Source organism: Talpa europaea (assembly GCF_964194135.1).
Source record: "Talpa europaea genome assembly, chromosome: 8".
Taxonomy (NCBI): Eukaryota; Metazoa; Chordata; class Mammalia; order Eulipotyphla; family Talpidae; genus Talpa; species Talpa europaea.
In genome coordinates, this window is record NC_140075.1 from 110,149,699 (window position 1) to 110,165,079 (window position 15,381).

Sequence of the window (15,381 nt, forward strand, 5' to 3'; positions counted from 1 at the left end):
ATCCCCCCATGCAGAGGCCCATTCAGTCCATGCCCCCCTTCCTCTCTTTGTCCCCCACTTCTGCAGCAGCCTCTCTGTCCTACCCCTCAGGCCCTCTCCTCCCCCTTGGACTTCAGAAGTCACATGACCACAACCACCATCCCCTCCCCCTGTTGCTAGGCTGCACCATCACTTTGTTAATCTCATCTCATAAATCACTCTCTCCAGCTCTGTCATCATTTTTGTGGTTTTCACTAAACTCCATCCCATTTATCAACATTCTGCAGAGGCCAAAGGTCCAAGCAACATGAGGAGGGGCCCACCCCTCTGTCACGGCAGGGTGGGTATGGACTGGCTTCCCTGTCCTCCTTGCTCACTGGGTTATCTGCACCCCTCCCAGCACCTACTTCTCCTCTTCCCCAACCCCACACTGGTTTTTTCCCCTCTTTTGTGAATTCTAGGCTCCCTGAGGGTCAGATTCTTCCCAGGTCAATCATCCCAATCACCCTGGGTCTCTCCACACAAGAACCCTTTATCCTGAACTCCAGCTTAGATTAGCCAAAGTAAACCACAATCCCTAGAAGCCCCATTAGAACATCAGATCCAAGTGGGCAGGGATTTCTGTCTGTTATGTTTGGACTAAATTCCCTGCACCCAGAACAGGGCTGGAACTAGTGCCAAACAAAGACTTGTTAAAGGGCTGCATCCACACGTCTCTCCACTGGAGAAGGATTGAATCAACCCTAATTCCCTTTGAAATGACTGGACCCTCCTGCTCCCACAGTCCTACTAATCCAAAGGCCTCAACGGTAAAAGCACAGGTCATGCGTGGGACTTGCCAAGGTGGACTCCACCTGCTACCCCAGGGGGGAAGACCCCAGCCTGGCCGTCAGAACCCTGAATATCCAGGGCCACACTGATTGGCTCAAAGATGGACACATGACCCACTGGTCCAATCAGATTCAACTGTTTTGCTTTTATTTACCTGTAGGAGAGGGATTCTTTTTTTCTGCTCAAGTTCAACTGAACTTGAAGTTAAAAATTGAACTTCAAGCCTGGAGCTGCCAGAGTCACACAGTAGCAACAAAGAGGAAAGCAAAGTCAAGAGACAGAGTGAACCCTGGTCACAATAGCTGAGCCCCTTGATCTAGCCATGACTGAACGCTGACCCTATGGTTCTTTTATTTGCTTAAATCCGTTTGATTTGTTTTCTGTCACACTGTTCTCTGGCCCCAGCTGGGAAAGACAAAAGCAGCATGGGAAGGGTGCCTAGCACCCTCAAGAACACCCCCAAGAAGTATGAAGTTCATCCCCTCTCCACCTCCTTGCTGGGACAGGGATCTGTGATTAGGGGGAAGGCAGAGCTTGAGCAACACTCCCAGCCATTACATCATGAGGCCAACACCGAGTTCCTCTGGAAAACCCTGGAAGTTCCAGAAGGAGTACCACAGAGAACATTTTCTGGGGCAAAGCTGTGGACTTGGACCCTCACCTCCCAGGCAGCTAAAATGGCCCAATCTTCCCCTGCAAAGGGATCTGGAGGTCATGTGACCCCCACACCAAGTCTCTGCTGGCTCCCTGGGAACATGTGCTCATTCTCTGCAGACACTTGTCTCCAAGTCAGTACCTTGCAGGATGTCAGAGTCATTCATCGCAACCAAGAGTGACAAGGCATGAACGAGGTCTGTGGGGCAAGAAGAAATGCCAGCGCATGGAGGGTGGAGGAGGAGAAAAAGGGTCAGGCAAGCATATCCCACTCTCCCAGGTAAGAGGAAGCCTGCTCTGCTGTATCCTCAGGGACAGCCTCCCATATCCCCCTGCTCCCACTGGGGATGAGAGGGTCCTGAGAAACCACCCAAGCCCAGCTGCCAACTCAGTGCCCTGAGTTGGCAAAGGATGGATGTGCCCAAATCCCCAATTTGACCAGAGAAGCAGAGGCATGAGAAATGGATGTACCACGACCCAGGCACAGGCAGACACCCCACTCCACCCCCTCCCCTGCCCACCCACCCCCTCCCCTGCGCCCCCTGTAGCTACCCTCTCCCTCTCTCAGGAAGCCAGTCACACACCCACACCCTCCTGTGCATACACACACAAACACACAACAATAATTGATTGCCAGTGGATGTTCCTAGCTGGCTTATAAAAAAGGTAATTAAAGATTGGTGCTGCAGCCTGTAATTAAATATGAATAAAGTATCTCTAAATGGAACCTTGATTCAAAATGTTCGGTGGAAGTGCTTTACACTGATAGATAGTAAAGAAAATAGACCCTGTCCCAAAAGCAGAATTATACCCCCATCCAGCTGAAACAAATACCACCCCCTGCCATCAGGCCTGGTCCCTGGTCCTTTCAGCAGAAAAGCATTAGCAGAAACAAAGGGCAGCATTTGCAGCAATTAGAGTCCAGCATGGCCCTCGCTGCCTCCAGGCCCGCAGAAACCTGTCTCTCTTCTGAGCTTTCTTTCCCGATTCCTTTTTTTCCCTCTGGGTCTGGCAGCAAAATCAATTAAGTAAAACAACTACGTTTTAAAATGACTAGTTATGTGCTTTTTAATTACTGTCGGCACATGATTCAAATATATCGATGTCCTTGCTGAAAAAGGAAAAAATAATCAGGAAAAAAGTTTCTCTAGCTTTGCATGGTCTGGATTTTTTTCCAGGGTATGTGTTTGTATATGGAAGGCGGGGTGTGATTGGTTTTTCATGATCAGGAAAACATCAGAAGGGCAAGCAATGTGTCATCCTCGGGGGACTTCACAGGCCAGGGGCTCAGGCTGGCCACAGCAAGCTGGCTTCAGCTGAGGTCGAGGACTCTGGAAACCCCATGACATCATACCCAGCACAGGAATTAAGGACAGATTCTCCAGAAAGTGAGCTGCACAGACTCCCACCAATGGGTAATGTATCCAAAGTGCCACAGTGAGCAACCAAGCACTGGCCAAAGTCATCTGACCCAAAATAAAGTGACAGGAAGTCAGGAGCTTCTGGAGAAGCCACAGTGTGACTCCTGGGGGAAGTTTTGCTTGAGCATCTTGGCCAGTCCCACAAGAGCCTGAGGCCCAGCCTGCTGGGGACTGGTCTACCAGTCACAGGATGGGGGATGTCCTCGACTTTTCCAGGTGTTCCACTTTGAAATATTCCATCCTATTGTCCCCTTATTCATTCACATCAGCCCTAGCCTGGTACAGAAACTGCATCACCATAAGACAATGCTCGAACAGACCCCGAACTGGACAGCTGCAGAGGAAAACAGGAGCCTGCCCTGAGGCAGGCAGATGCAGGCCTGGATGCCAAGGCCAGGCAGTTCCACTTAGGCTAGGGAGACTGCCCAGCATGAACCGGGTAGGTTACCATGGCATCAGCAGCAAACATCTGGCTCTCGGGTTCTCAAATGGCCCACTCCACCCCTGGTAGGGAGTCAGCTGCCATCTACTGCAGCCTGATGGGCTGCAGGCTAATGGAATGGATGGCATGGAAATTGCCCGCCCCCAGCCCAAGGTGGAAGACAGCTCTCTCTAGCTAGGGCCCTGCAAAACACTGACCACTGCCTTGAGTGGAAAACCCACTATAACCACTATACCTTCCCCACTTCTGATGCCATTCCTGGTGTCCTGCCTCAGGCACCCCTGCATCTATCTCACAATTGCCATTCCAGCTGATACCCCATTTTGCTGCAATTCCTGCTTCATGCCTGGCTTTCACCCACCTCCCCAGGGTCATTCCTGTACCTCACAGGGACAGCAAAGTGGTGGCGCTTGTACACTCATTCCCCTGGGAGGTTTTTATATGTTTGTGAGCTTTTAAATACTTGCCCCTTTGAGAAGTGGAGTGTTCCTCCTGCCCTTTGTGAGCTAGCCCTAACGACCCACTCCTAACAAACAGCATACTGGAGGAAATATCGTGTACGTCTTCCAAGGTATTAGTTGCTATTGTTGCCTAACCAGTTACCCCCAAACTTAGTGCCTTAAAATAACAAACATTTGATAGGTAATGATTTCTCTGTCACTGTGATATCTTCCTTGCCTCTTGGATCACTTGCTCGAGAGGAAGTGAGTGGCCATGTCATGGGATGCTCAAGCAGCCTGTGCACAGGTCCAGGTGGTGAGGGGCCAAGGCCTCTACCAAGGATGAGTCATCTTGGAGCACATCCTTTTCCCACTCAGGTCTTCAGATGACTGTGGCCCCAGCCAACCTCCTGACTGCAACCTCGTGAGAGATTCTGATCCAGAACCATCCCACAGGTCACAATTTCTGACCCACAGAAATCATTAGCTATCAAATGTTTGTTATCTTAAGGCACTAAGTTTGGGGATAACTGGTTATGCAACAATAGCAACTAATACACCCCAAGCACACCCACGCCAGACATCACTAATCAATCCCAGCATTCATTGCCACTCGGCCTAGATGATGCCTCAGAACCTTTCTCAACACAGTGCTCCAGCCACTACTATTGCCCAAAATTAATCTATGAAACAAAATGAAGTTTCATTCCTTAGCCTAAGCCAGTCAACAAATATTCACTAAATACCCATCCCATGGCAGAAACCATATCAGCCTCATGGGCCAACAAAACAGACACCATCTCTGGCCACCATGAGAACTCAGAGCAGCAGAATATCCTAATGGAAGAGAGAACAGCCTCTCTGAAAACACACTTGCATTATAGCAGGGTCTGTAGGAGACAGGGCCTCCTACCCATCCCCAATCTCAAAGGGCCCCAAGATAAGAGGGTTCCTCCTGTTTCACTATGTGGGGTCAAAAGAGAGGACAAAGCGTCCATGTGTCTCTTTCCTTCCACACCAACAGCTGCTCTGCTTCAAGGTGGGAGCACCTCACCCTCAGCTTCCCACACAGAGCAATTTATTATAATAAAAAATAATAATGACAATAACAGCTCGAGGACACACAGACCCTTTCTTCCATGGAATGTGTGTTCTTTCTGGGGTCCTGAAGGATCAAACTGTCAGTTCTTCCAGAGCCATTAGCCATTACTACTGCCAAGCCAGGAAGCCAGAACAAAGGGTCAACAGCAGAATCTGAGGCCCTTCGTCACTCAGGTCAACCCCAAAATTACCAAAGTGTCCCTGTCTAGATTCCTGCAAGGAGGCTGGCACAATGTTCAACTCTTACCAATTTGCAAAGAGCCTCCAGGTACAGGGTAATCAGCCCCCTGGCTCTGTGAAGGCATCACAGGTCAGACTGAGCTTATCTTTCTACAGGATGGGGACAAGCAGCTGACAGAAAGAGAAGCAGGAGGCCAGGGGCAGCCACACCCTCGGGCCATGGGTGTGAGGGTTTGCTCCCTAAGCATCTTGGTTCTGATGCAAGCTGAGTCAGATTCTGGCTCCACAGTGCCCCAAGGCAGTTACATAACCCCCGTGCTGCAGTTTGCCCATCTGTAAAATGGGGACTTTGATGCCACTGTACCCACAGAGTTGTTGAGGAAAGCCCATATACGGTCTAGAATAGAGCCTACAGAGGACCCAAAGCAGCAGCGGGACAGGGTGGTAAAATGGAGAGCACTGGACAAAGAGTCAGCAATTCTAGATTCTGGTTCCTCTTTTTCCCAGGCACTGTAAAGGCCTCCTACTGGCCCACTCACTTACATTCCTTTCTCCAGTAATCCACCCTCCACAGCAGTTTTCTGGAGTTTTCTAAACATATGCTGATCATGTCACTTCTTTCCGCTTAAAGCACTTCTCCAACATCCCAGGACCTAAATCCTGAACAGGACCTACAGGCTCTGCCCTGTCCACCTCTCCCACCCCACCCTCCCAAGCTATCCTCAGCTCTCTCTACCTCAACCAGATGGCTTCTGTCCAGCACACCCTCTCCCTGCCCACCACAGGATCTTTGCACATGCTATCTGGTCTGCCTACAGGTTCCCTTTCCCCCTCCATATTGTAATAATTTTTGCTCATCCTGTAAATTACTGCTCACATGTCACCTCCTCAGAGAAGCCTCCTGCATACATTCTCAGAGCTCCTGGCCCTCCTCAGGAGCAATTGCACAGCCGCACTTCTATTGCTTCCTCTCCCTCTTCCTCTGTAGACTACAGACTGGTTTTGTTCAGCAATGTCTCCAAGGCACCTGATACATAAGTGGTGCCCAGGAAGTTCCTAGGGAGAGAACAAAGGTGAGGTGAGATTTTCCTTAGCCTCTTCTTGGGGCAAGGATGTTGGGTCTTCCAATTGATCCCTGCAGCTAAAGCGTGTCCAGAAGTGACTACAGTTCCCTCAAGGCAGCCAGGGAGCCTTCTTGGTGCTGGGCACTTCAAGCTGTGGGTGGAGCAACTCTATGGAAATGTTGTGATAATAATGATTAATAAAAAGCAGATAAACACCCAATGTGGCTGGCCAGCCTGGGAAGCCATCCATTAGATCTGTCATTCATTAGTGGTGGGGGAGGGGCAGCCAATCAGATCCCCTCGGCTTAAGCAAACCTCCTGTAAATTGTAGGCTGCAGGCACTGACATTTGATAAATTATTCTTCATAATCCACCGCTGACTGTCATAAATCTAATCTTTCAATGTTCCCCATCTTAATAACTTGTACAGTATCACAGGGTGACAGGTATATATCTCTATCTGTGACAGAGATCTCTGGAGTAGAAGAGACCAGAGATTCTGGACACAGTGCAGTATGAAGTGTGACCCCCACATCCAGAATTGAGCAGGTGTCCCCTCGGTGATCAGAACACAGAGAAATGAGCTGCTGAGAGCCCGGGGTTGGGGGAGCGGGGTACAAACCCCATCACAGGGCCAAGAAACAAGTAGGACTAAGAGTTCAGCCTCCAATCTGGGAGCTGAACTCTACAGCCTCCACTGCAAGCCTGCCCTCATGAGAACTTGTCACCTCTTCCTTGAACTTAAGCTTGGGTTGGTATAAGGAAGTCAGGCTGTCTCTGCTCTGCAGGGAGTAAGTGTCCCACCATGGGTAATTCCTTACATGTGCATTGTGGCCTTCAACATGTGCTTATGTAATTCTCAACCCCTTCTAGGTTTGGTAGAGAAGATACAATTGGCCCCATTTTACAGACAGGAATATACTCACAAACATCAACAAGCATTTCTTGAATGACTAATACGTGCAGGGCACTGTACTATGTCCCCAGGGACTTGACAGGGGAGCAGGTCCAAATCGGACACCACCACCCTTCAGAGTCACTGCAGGAAGTTCAAGGTGCAATGCCCAAGTCATGGCCTCAGGAATGGGGCCCCAAGGCTTCTGGTTCTACTGTGCCAGATGATGGCCCCAGAAGGAGTCCTGACTCTCCCTCCAGGCCGTGGGGGCCTCTGCTCCAGGGGGTCCCTGGAACACCACACGTGACGACGGTGACCCTGACAATCTGCAGGGCAGCTCCAGCTGTTGAAGTAACACAGCTCCTCAAACTGCTACAAACCCAGCTACAGGGAACGCACAAAGACAAGCAGGCAAACACACAACACAAAACAGACAACATAACACACAAAATATACAACACTCATGAGAAGCACAAATATACAACACATGCACAACACCGACAGAAAGCACTGCACGAATACAAAACACCAATGCACCACACACACAATACACACAGCAGAGTCCCAGAGCCCTTGTTAGATTAGGTTGCTGAAGACTCTTTTTAAATTCTAGAAACCAGGAACTCAATGCTGGGTCTCAGCCTCTCAGAGCTGAAACTCAAATTGCTCAGTCCCATGTGGACTCTGGCCTTCTCTAGCCACCAACCCACCCCACCTACTCTAGGGAGAGAGTGGGCCACCGTGCAAACCCAACCCTATAGAAAGTTTGTCTCTAAACCGCTAGCAAGAGGACCTGCTAGCACGGGCTCCGGCCCTCTCCTCTAGGGCTGCGGGCGGCTCTGAGCAGTCAGAACCCCAGCAGTAGGCCATGGCACCTCTCTGAGCCCTGCCCCACTTCATTCACCCTGGAGTCCTGCTGATTCAGTCTCCAAATGACATCCTTGCAGTCTTCATCCATCCCCTCCCCATCAACTACAAGAGCCTCTAAGTGGTCTCCAGTCCCACCCAGACCCATGCCAGCCCCAGGCTGAGCCACTCTCTGCATCAAGTCACCATGGCTGCCAACCTCGCTCTCCATAACATGCGCGTCTCTCCCGCCCAGCCTGCCATGTCTCTCTGCTAGCCACCAGGCTTTCTGTCCCTGGACTGACCCTGCTCTTTCTGCTCTCTGTCCTGCTTCACCCTCCCTGAACCATCTGCTGGGCTCAGCTTACTTGCCATTTCCTCAGGACAGACGTCCGGACCCCCTAAACTCAGAGCACCAATCCTTTTCCTTGGGAGCGTTTACCACCGTGTCACTGAATGTTCTCTTCCTGATAACTTGTCCAGCATCTTCACTGCACTTCCCTAGAACACATGCGCTGTGACCGCAGCTTCCTCACCCCATCACTCCAGGACCCACTCAACAGAAGCCCAGTAAACATCTGTGCAGGCAATTAAACAAATCAACAAATACTTGCTGAAGGCCCAGAAGAGAGAAAGTCAGCGGAGAGTTCAAACGCCCAGGAGCCTCTGCCCACGGAGAAGCCAGGCCTTGCAGGCCCAGCACGTGCCCCACCAGGCTCAGGACTCCACGCCTCCAGCCACAGGCCCAGGGGGCCCAGGGTCCAGCTCAAGGTTCTGATACCGCCCTAAGGATCACACACCAGAGATGAGCGCCACCCACTCTCCGTCCTGCCTCCACACATCCGCTCAGGCCACTCCAGCCACCCAAGATGTCCCCCCTCCAGGCCCCTCTGTCCAATCTCCTTTCTATAGCACTTGAGTCCCGCTCAAGTTTCACCTCCTCCAGAAAGCCCTCCTTCACCCCTCTTGCTAGGCCTAACTGTGGATTCCAAGAACACCTGCAGCTGGAGCATGTGCCTCAGGTGACTCTCTCACATCCTGACCTCACGTATGGCCTGCAGCTCCCGGTGAACCCAGAGGCCAGTCTCCCAAGCCATGCCAGAGTTGGGTGATGAGACAGTGGAGACAGTGACTGCAGCTGCCCACATGGCATCTCCTCTGGGTCCCGCACCCCCTCCCACCCCGCCGCAGGACTGCAGGGAGTGTTAGTGCTGCCAAGGAGCAAGGGCACGCGGGTCCAGGCACACTTCTCCCACCAGCCAGCCGTGACCATAGGGAAGTTGCTTCACTCCTCCCAGGTCTGAATTTCTTACATAGTTCTAGGATCTTCTCTTACCTTCCAGCCTTCACCCCCTTAAGGGAACCCCAGATCCTCAATAGCCATTCCCCGCACATGTGCACACACACACATTAAATCTGGTTCTCCACCTGGAGTCCATTTACCCTGACAAACATAGGTGCACACAGGTGCACACAGAGGCACACAGGTGCACACACACATCTGGAAATTGTCCCCAAAGTGGCAGCAGCAAGGTGACTGAGGGGCTCTCCTTGAAGGAGGGCCCCCACAGCAGGAAGCACCCAGGGAGCCCGGCCTGGGACCTGGGCTTGTTCCTGAAGCTCCATGAATAAAGAAGCAGGCACAGCTGGCCAATTCATAATCAGCATAAAAAATTGATTAGCCCTTTCCAGATTAAACATTATTGTTTCAACGGTGAACATAAATCAGTCAGACGTGGAGGGCTCGCCTCCCTCTGCTGCCAAGGGGCAGCTTCAGGTGGACAGCAAATGGGGAGAGATGACAGAGACTCGAGCAGAGGAGGGCTCTTGGCTGGAGAAGGACCTGGCTCTAAGGACAGCTGGGCACTCGTCACCCCATCGCCAGCCCTAGGCCTGCGAGCACAGAAGGCGGCACCTTCTCAGGAGGTAAGATGGAGAAGAGCCTATTACCACCCCCTAGCCCTCCGCCCACCTCCCAAACCAGCTGGGCCATCATCTAATAGACTTTTGAGGTGACGCAGGTGTGGGGCCAGGCCGTGGTGGCGGCGAGGTAGCTGACAGTGTGATGTCAAAGCCAGACTGAGTCTTGCAGGCCTGCCTGCGTGGCCCTGAACCCTCACCTCCATGAGGCAGCCCAGATAATGGAAGTGAGTGGTCTCTGCATCAGTCCTAGCTGAGCCGCTGTCCTGCTATGTGATTCTGAGTAAGTTACTCAATGTCTCTGGATTTCAGTCTCTACATCAGCAAAAAATGGGAAAACCCTGCTGAGCTAGTGAAAGGAACTAAATGAGGCCCTAGGTTTGAAAATGTGCAATATATGTTTGTAGGGTAAAGAAAATGTCAGGCTTTTCTGCCCTCCCGCCATCAGGATAGATGATGGATCCTTGTCCTGAATGCATGCCTGATGGCGGGCACCTGGAATAGGGTGTGGGCACAGGTAGATGGGATTCAGCTGGGCTAAGACTGTGCTTTTAAGGGCGGCGTCACGGGGACGCCAGCAGCAGCAGTAGCAGTAGCAGTAGCAGTATGAAGCCGAAGCAGAAGCCGAGAAGCAGCAGAACGAACGCTAGAGAGCCCATATAGAGTGAAGACTTGCTGGGGGCTGGGAGGCCTGCCAGCCTCCCAGCCCCCCAGCCAGCACCCCTGCCTGCCACGTACCCGCTGAACCCCAATAAAAAAACCTGCAAAACTACTGAGGACTCTGACTCCTCCTTTACCCGGTCTGCATGGGATCAGAAAACCTGCATTGTGTCTGGTCCTGCCTCTACAATTGGCGTAGTCGGCAGGATCCATGCAGACGGGTATTGGAGCCCTCCGAAGACCTGGAAGGGACTAAGGAGTAAGTGTTTGCCTGTGACGACGCTGGAGGAGCCAGGGCGGCACAGAAGATGGATACGGTCCGGGAGTGCAGGACGGGACCTGGCGTGAAGGAGACGCCCGAAAGGACCAGCCAACGACACCGGATAGGACCAGCCAACGACACCAGATGGGACCAGCCAACGACACCGGAAAGGACCAGCCAATGACCCCTGAGGCAGCAGGCCGTTGCTGACACAGGGAGAGGCCAATGGACTTGAACTGATGGACTGACAATCCCGCCAAAAGGCGGAGGACCTTGGCAGGTTATGTTTTTTTTTGAGAATCTGGGGGTGGCCAGTGGGCCTTGATGGCCAAAAGCAGCCTGTGCATGCCCAGCAGCCAGGTGGAGGAGAAAAGCCAACTAAGGCAGCAAAAGCTGGTACTGATGCTAAGTTGAGAAGCCCTAAGCAGCTGTTAAGCAGCCTGGGTATGCTGAAGAACTGTGAGTCTCGTAAAATCACCTGTGGGTGATGCCCTGCTCATACTTGAGTGAGGGTGAGGAGCTGAGGAACCTGTCCTTGGGGGATGGGTGGGGAACGTGGCTTGGGGTGGAGCCCAAGCCGAATGCAGAGTTTGGATCCCGACCCATGTGCTTGTGCAGTGGGTTGGCCTGAGTGCAGGGGTCTGTGAGTTGCATGGGTGGCCATGAAGGCCGAGTGTTGGAGCGACTGCAGACAGAAACCCTGAGGGTTGGCGATTACCCCCAACAGAATAAAATTGCCAATCCCAGAGCTAGTGCATCCTGGAGGTGGATGCTGTGTGTGCCTTGTAGCCGAGACTACAGCCAGAGAAGGCCAGGAAGTCTGACGGCTCCTGGTGTGATATAGTAGATGCCGTGAGTGATTCCCCTCCCTCGTATGAGCAGTGCCTTCGGCAGCAGATTTGGTGGCTCATCTGCTGGTACCAATAATTGTCTTTTGCGCTAGGTTGGGGCCCTGCCTGGACTTATTTGTGTTCTGTTGTATTTTGTTATATTGTATTTTGTTATATTTGATGTATTTGTTTTTGTAGGCCATGGCTGCATTGTTTGCTTAGAAAATTGTATATATGTGTATAGACTGTATGGCAGAAAACCCTGAGGGGGTGGACTGTAGGGTAAAGAAAATGTCAGGCTTTTCTGCCCTTCCGCCATCAGGATAGATGATGGATCCTTGTCCTGAATGCATGCCTGATGGCGGGCACCTGGAATAGGGTGTGGGCACAGGTAGATGGGATTCAGCTGGGCTAAGACTGTGCTTTTAAGGGCGGCGTCACGGGGACGCCAGCAGCAGCAGTAGCAGTAGCAGTAGCAGTATGAAGCCGAAGCAGAAGCCGAGAAGCAGCAGAACGAACGCTAGAGAGCCCATATAGAGTGAAGACTTGCTGGGGGCTGGGAGGCCTGCCAGCCTCCCAGCCCCCCAGCCAGCACCCCTGCCTGCCACGTACCCGCTGAACCCCAATAAAAAAACCTGCAAAACTACTGAGGACTCTGACTCCTCCTTTACCCGGTCTGCATGGGATCAGAAAACCTGCATTTTGTCTGGTCCTGCCTCTACAATGTTGGAGACAGAAAATTCTTAATAAATATTGGGTTCCTTGACCCACTAGAGGCGCTTCACCTGCCTGTACCACCTACCTCTCAGGAGTGCTAGGAGAAGCCACAACCTGCTAGGATGGGGAGCTGTGAGAGCTCATGGCTGCCTGCAGAGAGCACAGGAGCATGAAGGTCAGGCACCTGGTCCTGGAGTGAGCCCAGGCTTTTGCTCCTGACTGCCTCGAGCTGCCTGTGTCACCTCAGGCATGTGACTTAACCGCTCTGGTCTTGGTTTGTTCCTCTCTCTATAAAAGGGGGACAATAAAAAGAGTACTTTCCCTCATAGGGCAGCAGTGGCGAGGATTTTAGGGGGTGACATCTGCAGAGCACCACCAATGCCCTGCCCAATTTCACTGTAATTCATGGACTTCATTTGTGCCCGAGGGCTCCTTTCCATAGCTGCAGGCATGAGCCCTCACCAGCAACCACCGCTGTGAGGTTAGGCATAGATCCCCACTTCCCCCTAGGCTCAGATGATTCTAAGAAAAGTGCTTGGCACCATTCCCCAGTCTCCCTGCAGGATTCATCTTTGTCCTCCCCTGCTTCCACCCCCACAGCTGCAGGGGGTCAAGAGCACATAGCCACACCAGCTGCCTTTTCTTCCCAACACCACATCCCCACTGCCTGGAGCCGCAAGGCCTCCTCACTGCGATCTTTCTGTGGGATCTGCTTCTGGGAAAGCTCAAGTAGGATGTAGGGTAAGGAAAAAATGTCAGGGTTTTCTGCCCTCCCGCCATCAGGATAGATGACGGAATCCTGCGGTCCTGAATGCATGCCTGATGGCGGGCACCTGGAGTAGGGTGTGGGCATAGGTAGATGGGATTCGACTGGGCTTTTAAGGGTGGCGTCACGGGGACGCCAGCAGAAGCCGAGAGAAGCAGCAGAAACCGAGAGAGAGAGAGAGAGAGAGAGAGAGAGAGAGAGAGAGAGAGAGAGAGAGAGAGAGAGAGAGAGAGAGAGAGAGAATGCCAGAGAGCCCAGATAGAGTGAAGACTTGCTGGGGGCTGAGAGGCCTGCCAGCCTCCCGGCCACCCAGTACCCCTGCCTGCTGTGTACCTGGTAATCCCAATAAAAGCCTGCAAAAAGCCACTGAGGGCGCTGACTCCTCCTTTACCCGGTCTGCTGGATCATAGAAAACCTGCACTGTGGCCCATTCCTGCCTTACATAGGATAAGCAACATAACTTCCACGCAGTGAGCACTGGGTCAGGTTGTGTCCAAGGTGATTTTGTCCACTACAAGACCAGACAGGACCTGTCCTGCATGACCACTTCCTTTCTGGCCATCACCAATAGACAATCCTCTGGCCCACGAGGAGTCGGGAAGAAGCACTGGAAACCACTGTCATCACAACCCCAAGCCCAGCCATAGGCAGCCTTGAAAGAGGACACCCACACCCCTCCCCCTGGGCAGGGACGGAAGACCAGGAGTTCCAAGTTCCATTCACGGACAACATGAGGGGCCCTGAGGCCCCTCACGCTCCAGGGAGCATGGGGTCATCTGTGAGCAGCAACTTCAAGAGCAGTGGTCATGACATTCATCCTGTTGCTTGTCTCCTGACTCACTGCCCAACCTGGGACACTCATTCTGAGCTCCAGGGGCACGTAGAGGGGAGAAAAACTGCCCCAGGTGGAGGAGAAAGCGCAAAAGGGCTCCGTGAAGAGCATTTACCTTTCCCAGGTGTGGATGATACAAGAGCCTCTCAGCCCGGTTCCTGCCTTGGGCCCCTCCATCCATCCTGTGCTGTTGGCTGGCTCTGCCGAGATGTCTCTCCATCAGTCATGGGGGCTTGTGCTTGTGCACATGTGCAAACACACATGCACACACACTATTAGCCAATTTGACTTAACATTATTTCTAAGATCAGGGACCTGTGGTGACTCCCAGTGCCCCGGTCTCACTCTTGCCCTCCAGAAACCTAACGCTCCTCAGGCCTAGTGGCTACCCAGGGGAGGGAGTGGATATTTAAGCAACAGAGTTCCAGGCCTGGTTTTGTGACTTTTAGCTGTGTGACTATGGCTGTTACCTAACCTCTCGGGGCCTCTGCAGCCTCATAGGGAAAAATGGAATGGTAAAATTTACTAACCTTGCAGAATTATTGTACAGCTTGGCCACAGTATACGCAAAATCTCTATTCAATGCACCCTACCTAGCAAGTACCAAATAACCAAAAATCAGAACAATTTTATCCAGTTTTGCTGGCCTTGCCAACTCCATGCCTTTTTCTGTGATGCTTCCCACTCTAAGTTTAACTATGAGGTTCAAATGAGTGGGGTGACACTTGCCCATAGACCCCCTCCTCTGACCACATGATTGGTCTGAGAACGGGCCTCTGCATTCAGGGCTGCTATGACAAACTACCACTCACTTCATGGTTTAAAACAACAGAAATGTCCTGTTCAGTTCTGGGGACCAAGGTAGGGGCTGGCCAGCTGGCCTGCATTCCCTCCCCCTGCAGGCTCTATGAAAGATGCTTCCGTGACTCTTTCTGGCCTCAGAGGCTGCCAGCCTTCTCTGAAATTCTTTAGCTTCCAGATGCCTCATGACAATGCCGGCTTCCAAGGCCATCTGGCCTTCTGAGGGCATCGGTCATTGGATTTAGACCCCACCCCCCTCAATCTAACATAAACTCATCTTAAGATCTCTCCTATACCTACAAAAAGCTTATTTCACATTTTTAGGGTCCAGATAGACGTGAACTTGAGGGAGCATGGAGGATACTGTTCAACCCAGTACAAAGTCTGGCTCACATTAAGTGGATTAGAATCCTGATATAGAATTTTATAACATGAAAGGTGGAAGTCCCTCCTCAGGGCAAAGCTGAGCAGAGGTGCTGACAGCAGCTGGTCAGGGAGGGCCCCAGCTATGAAGGAAGCTGACCTGCACAGAGAAGTTGGGTGACAGAGACAGGTGCTAGGAGAGTCCACAGGCCGACTCTGCCCCAGCCCCTCCAGAGGTACAGTCACCTGGCACAATACACCTGCCTTTTTGTCTCAGCATTGGGGTTCTGGTCCTTACAACCACAGAAGACTTAGTGCACCCCTCTGTTAGGGCTCCAGTTGTGTCCTCTGAATATGCCTATGCAGGTCTAAGTCCT

General features: G+C 52.1%; 1 protein-coding gene across 1 annotated transcript in view; it reads right to left on the reverse strand.

Annotated features, from left to right (window-relative positions):
* ADCK1 (aarF domain containing kinase 1) overlaps positions 1–15,381 on the reverse strand; it is a gene marked incomplete at both ends in the record, with an annotated part of 92,610 nt that overhangs the window by 35,343 nt on the left and 41,886 nt on the right. The gene's annotated exons all lie outside the window — the stretch shown is intronic.